At 35.6% G+C, this 9559-nt stretch overlaps 1 pseudogene; it reads left to right on the forward strand.

The window, feature by feature from the left end:
• The first annotated feature begins 508 nt into the window (after nucleotides 1–508).
• LOC141520030 (cytidine deaminase pseudogene) lies at nucleotides 509–990 on the forward strand (annotated as a pseudogene).
• Nucleotides 991–9559: the final 8569 nt, after the last annotated feature.

Consider the following 9559-nt stretch of genomic DNA (forward strand, 5'->3'; position numbering starts at 1 on the left):
TAAATCTTACTCTCAACAGATTTGGGTCAAAGAGGGAATAAAAAACATTCCAAAATAGATTTCCCTATAAGGGAAGTGGGGGAGGGGGGAAAAAGGAGAAGGTGAGGTTAATAAAAGGGAAGGAATAAATAAAAAAGTAAAGATAAGGTTAAAATTAAAGTAAAAGTTTTAAAAAAAGTAAATTTAAAGGGGGGGAAAGGAGAAGTAAAGGGAATGAACTTGAAGAGGGAGGGCAGATTGAGAGATGCCACCCTTAGAAGCCAAACATTGGTGAGGAGGGATAAGGGGAAAGGAGAGAGAGAAAAGTACAAAGAGGGGGAAGAGGGGAGTGGAAATACAGAAATAGTAATCATAACTGAATGTGAATGGGATGAACTCTCTCAAAAAACAGAAATGGATAGCAAAGTGGATTAAAAACCCTAATCCTGGGTGTCTAGGTCCCATTCTCTGCAGGACAGCCACTGCTGCCTGCCAGCTCCCAGCCTACTGCTGACCTGAGAGAAGAGCTCCTCAGGGTCAAGCCATGGATCAAGTACTCATTGACCTGGCCCTGTATCCAAGCACCTCAGGGCCTTTAGATCCAGTTTAGATTCAAAAGTTCACTCACAGGGGCCAAGAAGACAAGAAGTTTGCCTATTGTCCCTACAGTAATTTCCCAGTGGGGGGCAGCTCTCCTGACCCTGGATGGGAAGATTTTTTTCAGGATGCAACATAGAAAATGCTGCCTATCCACTAGGCATCTGTGCAGAATGTACTGCCATTCAGAAGGCCATTTCAGAAGGGTACAAAGAGTTCCGGGCCATTGCTGTTACAAGTAACTTGAAGAATGACTTTATCTCACCTTGTGGAGCCTGTAGACAAGTAATGAGAGAGTTTGGAAAATATTGGCATGTCTACATGACAAAAGCAGATGGTACGTATGAAGTCAAGACTGTCAATGAACTACTGCCTAGATCATTTGGACCAGATGACCTGCAGAAGCTCCAGTGAACCCTGAAGATGGAATTGTCCAATTGAGAGCCTTTTCAAGTATCTTGTCCAATATTGCCATCCCCAGAGTAATATTGATATGAATCAACCCCAGGGCTAACTAGGCCCAAAGTGCTGGTTGCTTCTCAATCTCCTGTTCAACCTATGAAACCTCTAAGTCATTTATATTTGAAGCGCCTTGAATCTGCTACATGGTAATAGAAGAAAGAACACCAGTCTGGGAGTCAAGAGACCTGTGTTCTATTCTCAGCTCTGCCTCTAACTTCTTATGTGACCTTATAGTAATTATTTATCCTCTCCAGGTCTCACTTTCCTTTTCTGTCAAATCATAATGTTGGCCTAAAACAAATGTTTTTAAACTTGTTTGTATCCTGGATTCTCCTGGGACACTGATGAAGCCTCTGAAGCCCTTCTCAGAAGAATAATTTTAAATGTATGAAATAAAATACATACTATTACAAAGGGGAAAAAAACCCTAATCCTACAATGTGTTGATATAAGAAGCACATTAGAAATAGAGAGATACAAACTAAGTAAAAGTAAAAAGCTGGAGCAGAATATATTACACTTGAAGGAAAAAAAAGGAGTAGCAATCTTATTACAGACAAAGTAAAAGTAAAGATAGATCTAATTAAAAGAGATAAGGAAGGAGAAAGACATTGTAAAGCTAAGGCTAACTAATAGGTATAGTTGTGACATTTTGTGAAATATTCCTTATAGTGTCTGTCATTTGGGGAATGATTAAACAAGATATGGTATATGAATGTTATAGAGAATGATTGTTCTATAATAGGGCATGAGTGGGGTTGTTCTCATTTAGTTTCCTCATTTTTTGGGTGGGGACTATGAGAACAAAAAAGTCTTCCTTTGCCTACTTTACTATCCTGTATAATGAATATGGTCTTGGTCTAGTTAATGAATGAAAACAAAAATTTCACAAAGTATTAAAATGTGATAAAAAAATAATTCTGCCATTTAAATTTATCATGTATTCACAAAAGGTTTTATGTATTTTCTTCTAATCAGAAAGATCAAATCACTTATGTGGATTATGTTCCTAATGAAGGCATACTCTGAAACTTCATAGCAGTATGTGTGTTTTCAAAGGCTTGGCCAGCAAATGATACTAAGTTAGGAAAAAACTTTATAAATAACCCTCCCTAGTGGTATATTGAATTTATGCTTTCTGAAAAATAGCCTAAGCTTGAAAAGGGTCATTACCAGGTGGAATGTGACAAATTTTTTGGTCACGGTTAATCATAAAGGCCATGTATTAAGGCTCAATATAGATACTGTCTTCAACACCAGGATCACAAACATTTATCTTTGAAGTATGACATAAAATAGCTGACATTGGTATAGTAAAGACTTATGAAATGATTTAAACATGTAACCACCCTACTGGAATTTCTAATATACTTATTCCAATTTCACTTTCTTGGTTTGAGGTCAAAGGTGGGAGAAAGTCATTTGTGACATTAGGAATGGAAGCAATATCAGATTTTATATTCTTGGTCTCAAAGATCACTGCAAATATTATTGAAGTCATGAAATTAAATACTCTTGATTCTTGGAAGGGAAGCTATGGCAAATCTAGACAGCAAACTAAAAAAGCAGAGAAATAGCCTTGGTGACAAAGATTCATGTATTCAAAGCTATGTTCCGCTCCCCCCCCCCCCCCCCAGTATCAATCTTATGGCTGTGAGAGTTGGACTATAAATAAACCATTGTGTCACAGAAATGATGTTTTTGAATTTTGGTTCTAGAGAAGTTCTTTGGATAGCAAGGTAGTCAAGTCAGTCAATACTGTTCACTGGAAGGCCAAATACTAAAGCTGAAGATTACATAATTTGGTCACATAATGAGAAGACAGTATTCATTGGAAAAAGACTTCATGAAAGGGATAGATAGTATTATGGAAACAGTAGGCATGAATTTGGACAGACTTTGAGTGATAATGGAGGATAGGAGGGCTTGGCATGCTACAGTCCATGTGAGTCCCTGAAAGACTGAATAACCAAATTTAAGGGAGCACATAGTTTATGTAAGTGAATAAATAGGCAATAGGGATTGATCGAGAAAGGAAAAATTTACCTATGCCATTGCTACTTACTTGTACTCTGCTTTGAATATTGAGATTGCAGGAATGAGCCAGATCCAGGAGTACTGAAGTGCAGGTGAACTTAGGAAGTAACATTCAAGAGCAATGGCAGAGTGAAGTATTTTCAGATATTAGAGTATTACTGGAGAAGGCAAGAATTAGACTCCTTTAAGAAGAGCTGGATCACAGTCACAGTATGCAAGGCTTCTGTGACAAGGTAAAATGATTCCCAGACTGGGCTGATCTATGCCTTCTGTGATGAAGAAGCAAGTATTACTGTGTCCATTTCTGTCTAGCTTTGTGAGATTAAAACTTGTGATTGGATGAATGAATGAAAGTTGATACTGACCCTCAGTGATCCTTTTTTTTTCATTATCCTCTTCTACTTTGAATAAATTTCCTTTATTTTAATATATTGATGATTGAATAACTAGAAAACATAGAGAATCAAGAAGAAAGGGTTAAATTTTCTTGGAGTGGTATAGAAGTCAAATGAGTTATGATTTGATTAGTGCTCTTGGGTGACTACCAGATTTGCCCTGAGTCTTAGAGATCTGAATGCTACTCTCCCTTTTGCTCCATCCTTTTGTAAATGAGGTTAACTTTCTCAGTCCAAGTGCACAAGTTGAGAGATCAATTTTCTTAAGGGGAAGGGCCACCACTTCATAAGAGACTGTAGTCAAGGAGAAGAGAATGGAGAATGATGAAGAAGAGGTTGTGACATGGAGTGATGGGTTTGTTGTTTTAATAATTTGTGACTTTGAGTTTCATTAGTAGAGAATCTACTGATTTCCTGAGTTCTCAGTCATACTAATAAAATTCAATGGGGCTTAAAACCTGCTCATCTCTTCCCTGTTATGGATACTGACAAAAGCAGCACAGGATTAAGAGAATTTACCAGAGAAAATCATTCAAGTTGCCCATCAAAAGAAATGAAGTTTTCAAAAATCATTTGTTTATACATGGGAGGGGAGAACTCAAGCAAAGCAAGATAGGAATAATAAGCTGCTAGTAAGTTGCTTTACAAGTGTCTCATTCTCTGATCCTTTTGACTTTTTCTTTGTCTTTTGCCTCCTGGTCAGACTAGGTGAGAGCTCTTGGCTCTATCTCTTTGACCTTTTATCTGGACTCCAGATGTTTGGTTGACTCTGGAAATGTGACTGATTCCTAGAGACTTTTGGGAATCTAGTATCTATTTATCTTGTCTAATTTTGTCTTCCTGACCTAAGTTTGCTACATCATATAAAAGTCCTGTTCTGCTGATTCAAGAATAAGTAATTCCTTGCTATTTATTCTCAGGCTCTTTTACTGAAACTGCTTCTTCCCTTAGTCAAATATCTGTCTCTGTCCTTTTGTCTCGGAGGAGTAAAGTGGTTAGTTAAAGAATCATAGAAATTAAATACTAGAGTGAACTTTATATATCATTTAGTCCAATCTTCCTTTTACAGATAAAGAAACTGAGTCCATAGAAAGGTTAAAGCCTATGGCTTAAAAACATAGAACTAGTTAGTGACAGAACCAAGTCTAGCTCCTAACATTTTTGATGTCTGATGCAGTCCTTGAACTGCAACATCAAATGTCAAGGTAATGAGAGACATTCTGGGCAAAAGAGAAAATTGTCTTCTCTGATGTTATAAATTCCTTCAAACCTTCCTTCCTACTTGGGAAACATCAGCATCTGTATCTGTCTAAACTGCCATCTAAGTTGTAATGTGAACTCCCTCAACTCTTGTCCATTATTCCCAATATCTTCTTTATCTTCATATTTTTCCTTTTTTTAGCCTCAAAGTAAAAGATGGCCCTAATTTTTTCAAATGATGTCTGTGTCTTTGACTTCATTTTCATTCATCTCCTGGGCAAAAATAGGACAGATCCATTTTTCAGCCACTCATTACTAAAGTTCTCTAGCAACACTAGGTTCCTCAATGACTCTCAGTTGCCAATCATCTTTGAAGCACCACCAGTCACTGGGGACCTATGAATAAAGTTATTGATGTCTTCATATCAAAGGATTGATGTGAATGGCTAGCTTCATGGAAGGTACCCCCTTCTAATAAATTTCCATACTCATCAAACTGATTATAAGTTCTTCTGATCACCTGTGACAGGAGAAAACATGGGAAGAAACATAATAACTAAGGCAAGGAAGAAGTAAGCAGGTGCAGAATCATATACTGTAGATGGCTTCAGTCTTGTAAAATAAAAGATCACTAAATGGATTAGAAGAAAAAGTCTGAGTAACTGGAAAACCAATAAAGGTCTTAGAGATCAGATAATAAAATATTTCCTTTCTCTCAGGCAGAGTGGAAGAGATTATGAAAATAGAGTGCTATATATATATGCATATATATATATTATATATTTTATATACATATTGTGAATCTTGTCACTGAATTGGGTTGTTTTTGCTTGAATGTTTTTTTTTTTGTTATGAGAGAAGGTTCAATTTGTGGAAATGGGAATGATGATATCCAGAAATGACAATATAAAAACAAAGGACATCAAGAATTTATGTGTCTTGATTCAACAAATTCAATGAATGCTTTGATTCTTCATACATACATATATATGTATATATTTGTATGTATGTATATGTATATATATGTATGCATATATTTATATATATGTATATATATCACTGCTTTACATTTGTACTATATTACTTTTCAGGATCATTTCCACTTAACTTATTTGATTTTTTTCAGTAGTACTGCAAAGTCCTCAGGGAGAGAAGATTTTATTCATCCCCATTTAGCAATTGGATTTTCACTCAACGTCAGTAAGTCTTTGGTGGAATTGGGACCAGCCATTTAGTTTCCTGACATCTACCTAGGTTCATGTTGTTTTCATTTCTCACAGTCCATGACAATTGAAAAGTTATTGATGCCGTTGAAAGACTTTTTATGATTCCATCTCTCCCTCCCCCAAATCCAGTCAATTATCAGGTCCTGTTGATTCTTCTTATTGACTTATGCAGTCATGTCTTGTCAAGCCTTTATTATCTCTGTTATTCTATCATAATAGTCTCTTCATTTGTCTCCTTACCTCCAGTTTCTCCTCTTTTCTTTAACTTTCATACAGGACCAAAATAATTTTTTCAGCATTCAAATACTATCATGTTTTCACTTAAAAAAACTTCATTTTCTGCTTTATATACTAGACAAAATAGAAACTACTTTCCATGATATATAAAACCCACCTACTATTGTTAGTTTTATTTCATACCTCTTTCCATGATACACCATATGTTATAGCCAGATGAGACCACCAACTGTTCGCTGATCTTATCCTGCCCTCTCCTAGTTAAACACACTTTGACAGGCTGCTCTCTTCCTTTAGGCCTCTTATACAGTCCCTTCACTTTTTCTCCCATTGGAATTCTTCTCCTTCAAAGGCCCAGTTTAGGTGTTTCCTCCCTAAAGATTCAGGCAAAGTCATTTCTGAAATATCTTTTTACCATTTTTGAACTCACATTCTATCATATTTTTCTGTATGCATAGTTTATCCTTCTTTTAGATTGTAAGAACTTTAAGAGTTAGGACTTTATCCTTACTTCCTAGCATTAAAGATAGAAAATAAATACCTATTAAATCAAATTGAATTATTTTTTACTGATTACTGATATTGCAATTTATGCTCCAGCCCTTAAACATAGGGCTTCCTTTTCTAGTGATTAGGAGGTGACAGGGAAAGTGAGAGGACCTGGATTTGATTTCTGGCTGCCACTTGTGTCAACTTGTACAAGCTACTTAGCTTCAATGGAACTCAGTTTTCTCAACTGTAAAATGAGCAGATTAAGTTAGATGATATCTAAGGTTCCTAGTAATGAGAAATCTGCAATCTTATTATTCTACATAGAAAGACATAGCCAGTGAATGGGTTCATAAATGAACATAAATAGCGGATGAGGTAGCTAGGTTGTAAAGTGGATAGAGCACTGGGCTTAGAATCAGGAAGATTCGTCTTCCTGAGTTCAAATCTGTCTTCATCCACTTTTTGGGGCTGTGTGAACCCTGGACAAGTTTCTTAACCCTGTTTGCCTCAGTTTCCTCATCTATAAAATGAATTAGAGAATGAAATGGTTAAATGGCAAATCACTCCAGTATTTTTGCCAGGAAAACTACAAATGGAATAACGAATACTGAAAAACAGCAACAACATAAATGAGAAAATGTATATATATATATATATATATATATATGTATAATATATATATATATATATATATATATATATATATCTTCTGACTTTTTAGAGTGATGTCTACGATTATAGTGATGAGGAGGGGTAAGGGATGAGTAGTTCTTCTGTTTCTCCTAAAAGGACCAGAGATATATAGATTCTCAAGTCTTATTTGACTCATTCCAATACATAGAACCTAATGAAGCCCTTTTTATTCATTACAAAATTAATTTTGAAGTCAACAAGGTTGGGAGTTAGTTAAGATACAGAGATAGAAAGGACATAAATCCTGCTTTTAAGAAGATTGCAATTTAATAGATTGGAAAAAAAATGGACAAAAACAAGTATGATACAAGATGGGGGTGGTGGAATGTGATGATGTAATGGAGGGCACCATGCAAAGTGATATGAGAAATTTGGCAATATCACTTTCAAGGAAAGAGTTGATATGATAAAAAAAGGTTCAATGAAAGAGGTGGTCCTTGAAAGAAGGAAGTAGCTTCAACAAAGAAAGATGACAAGGAGCCCATTCCAACTAATCTACTTGCCCACAGATTTATATAATATTAGCCCTAAAAGAGAACATGACTTTTCTAGGTCACATATCTTTTGAAGAAGCCCCACTGAACTTACAAATAAAGAATTTGAGTCATCGTGTTGTTACAGACATTAAATTTGTGTTTCCTTAGTGCTAATGAAAATTCTTAGTGATAATACAAAAATCATAGCTTAAGGTCTCAATTTTTATTTTCTCTTTCAACAAATCTTTGCTCACAGGCAGTAAGTGGTAACTTATGGGAATATAATTTCTTCTTTTTTTCTCTTTGATAAAACATGATTAAATGACAATAAAGCAGAGAAGATAAGAAAGTTAGAGAAAAAGTAAGCAGGGAGAAAATCCAATAATAGATAATGGAGTTTAATAATCATATCACAGGATGACCAAGGAGTTCAACCTCAGATTTTCCAACCTTGGAGGTTATAATCACGGAATATTAGAACTTGAACTTCTTATTGCAGGTCATCGTGTCCAATTACTTTATTTTACTGAAGAACAACCTGAGAAGTTGTCCAAGCTCACACAATTGACAAATCTAGGCCTCCTTTCCTTCACTACCACCCCCTGTTCCCTCATAGACATTCAAGTATAATAGTTGGTCTTATGGTCTGATGAGGAAGATTTAGATGAACAGGTTTATTTATAGCTCTTGTAAGTATAATAATGAAACATATGAATAGCTTGTGATGGTGCTCTCAGGAAAAAAAAAGCTTTCTAAAAATGAGTAAAGGGAATTAGATTACCAGCCCTGAGCTCCAGTACACCCCAGAGTTGTTCTGTTCCCTCATTCTATGAGCAAAGGGATATAAGGAAAAATGCAAATGATAGCAACCAAAGATGTTTATAGGTAAGACTTGGTAAGTCAGATGTAATCTATCAAAAGATAAAAGGACATATTTGCAAACAACTATTAATCACACCCAATTGAAATAATGTAGAAACAGGGATAAGGATTGCTACACCTAATTGAAATAATGTAGAAACAGGGATAAGGATTGCTACTTCCTCCAAGTCTTATTTTTTCTTAGTATGCCTGCTACTTGAGGGAGCACCCATGATTTAAAAAAAAAACAAAACAGTTATATACTAAAAATAAATCATTCCCTAATACTGAGTACTTCCTCCTCTTAAGTGTCCTCTCCCTTTCTTTCTCTCAAGAATTTAAAATGTAGACTAAAACAAAATCTCTGAAATGGAAAATTCTGCCATCTCATTCAGATCTCATGCTAACTTCCTTTCTTTTTTGAGATGGAAAGAAATACGACTTCCACAGTCTTTAGCCTCCCAAACCAGCAAATCCAATACTAGTCAGAAGGATTTTATGCTTCAATCCACTACCTCTGCCTATTTGAGTGTCCTATCCTTCTACATGCCCCTTAGAGTTTTAATCAAACTGTCCTTCATTTAGACTTGTGACCTCTCCCCAGAAACCACTTTACATAATACATATATATGATTAGATGTATGTTTGTATATATATATATATATATATATATATATATTTATGATATTTGTCCTTTGTTCTTGAAGAAGACCATGACATCAAGGAGTGGTGATCATTGTGAACTGAATTTGAGTGAGGGGGTACTGTCCAAAGTTACCAGTCTTACTTTCTCCTCTTGATTAATATGGGTCCAGTGACCAGATATCAATCAGAATGATTAGAGACAGCCTTGAATGTGAGGCAATCAGGGTTAAGTGACTTGCCCAAGGTCACACAACTAGTC

This window comes from Macrotis lagotis, chromosome 4, assembly GCF_037893015.1.
Source record: "Macrotis lagotis isolate mMagLag1 chromosome 4, bilby.v1.9.chrom.fasta, whole genome shotgun sequence".
Taxonomy (NCBI): Eukaryota; Metazoa; Chordata; class Mammalia; order Peramelemorphia; family Peramelidae; genus Macrotis; species Macrotis lagotis.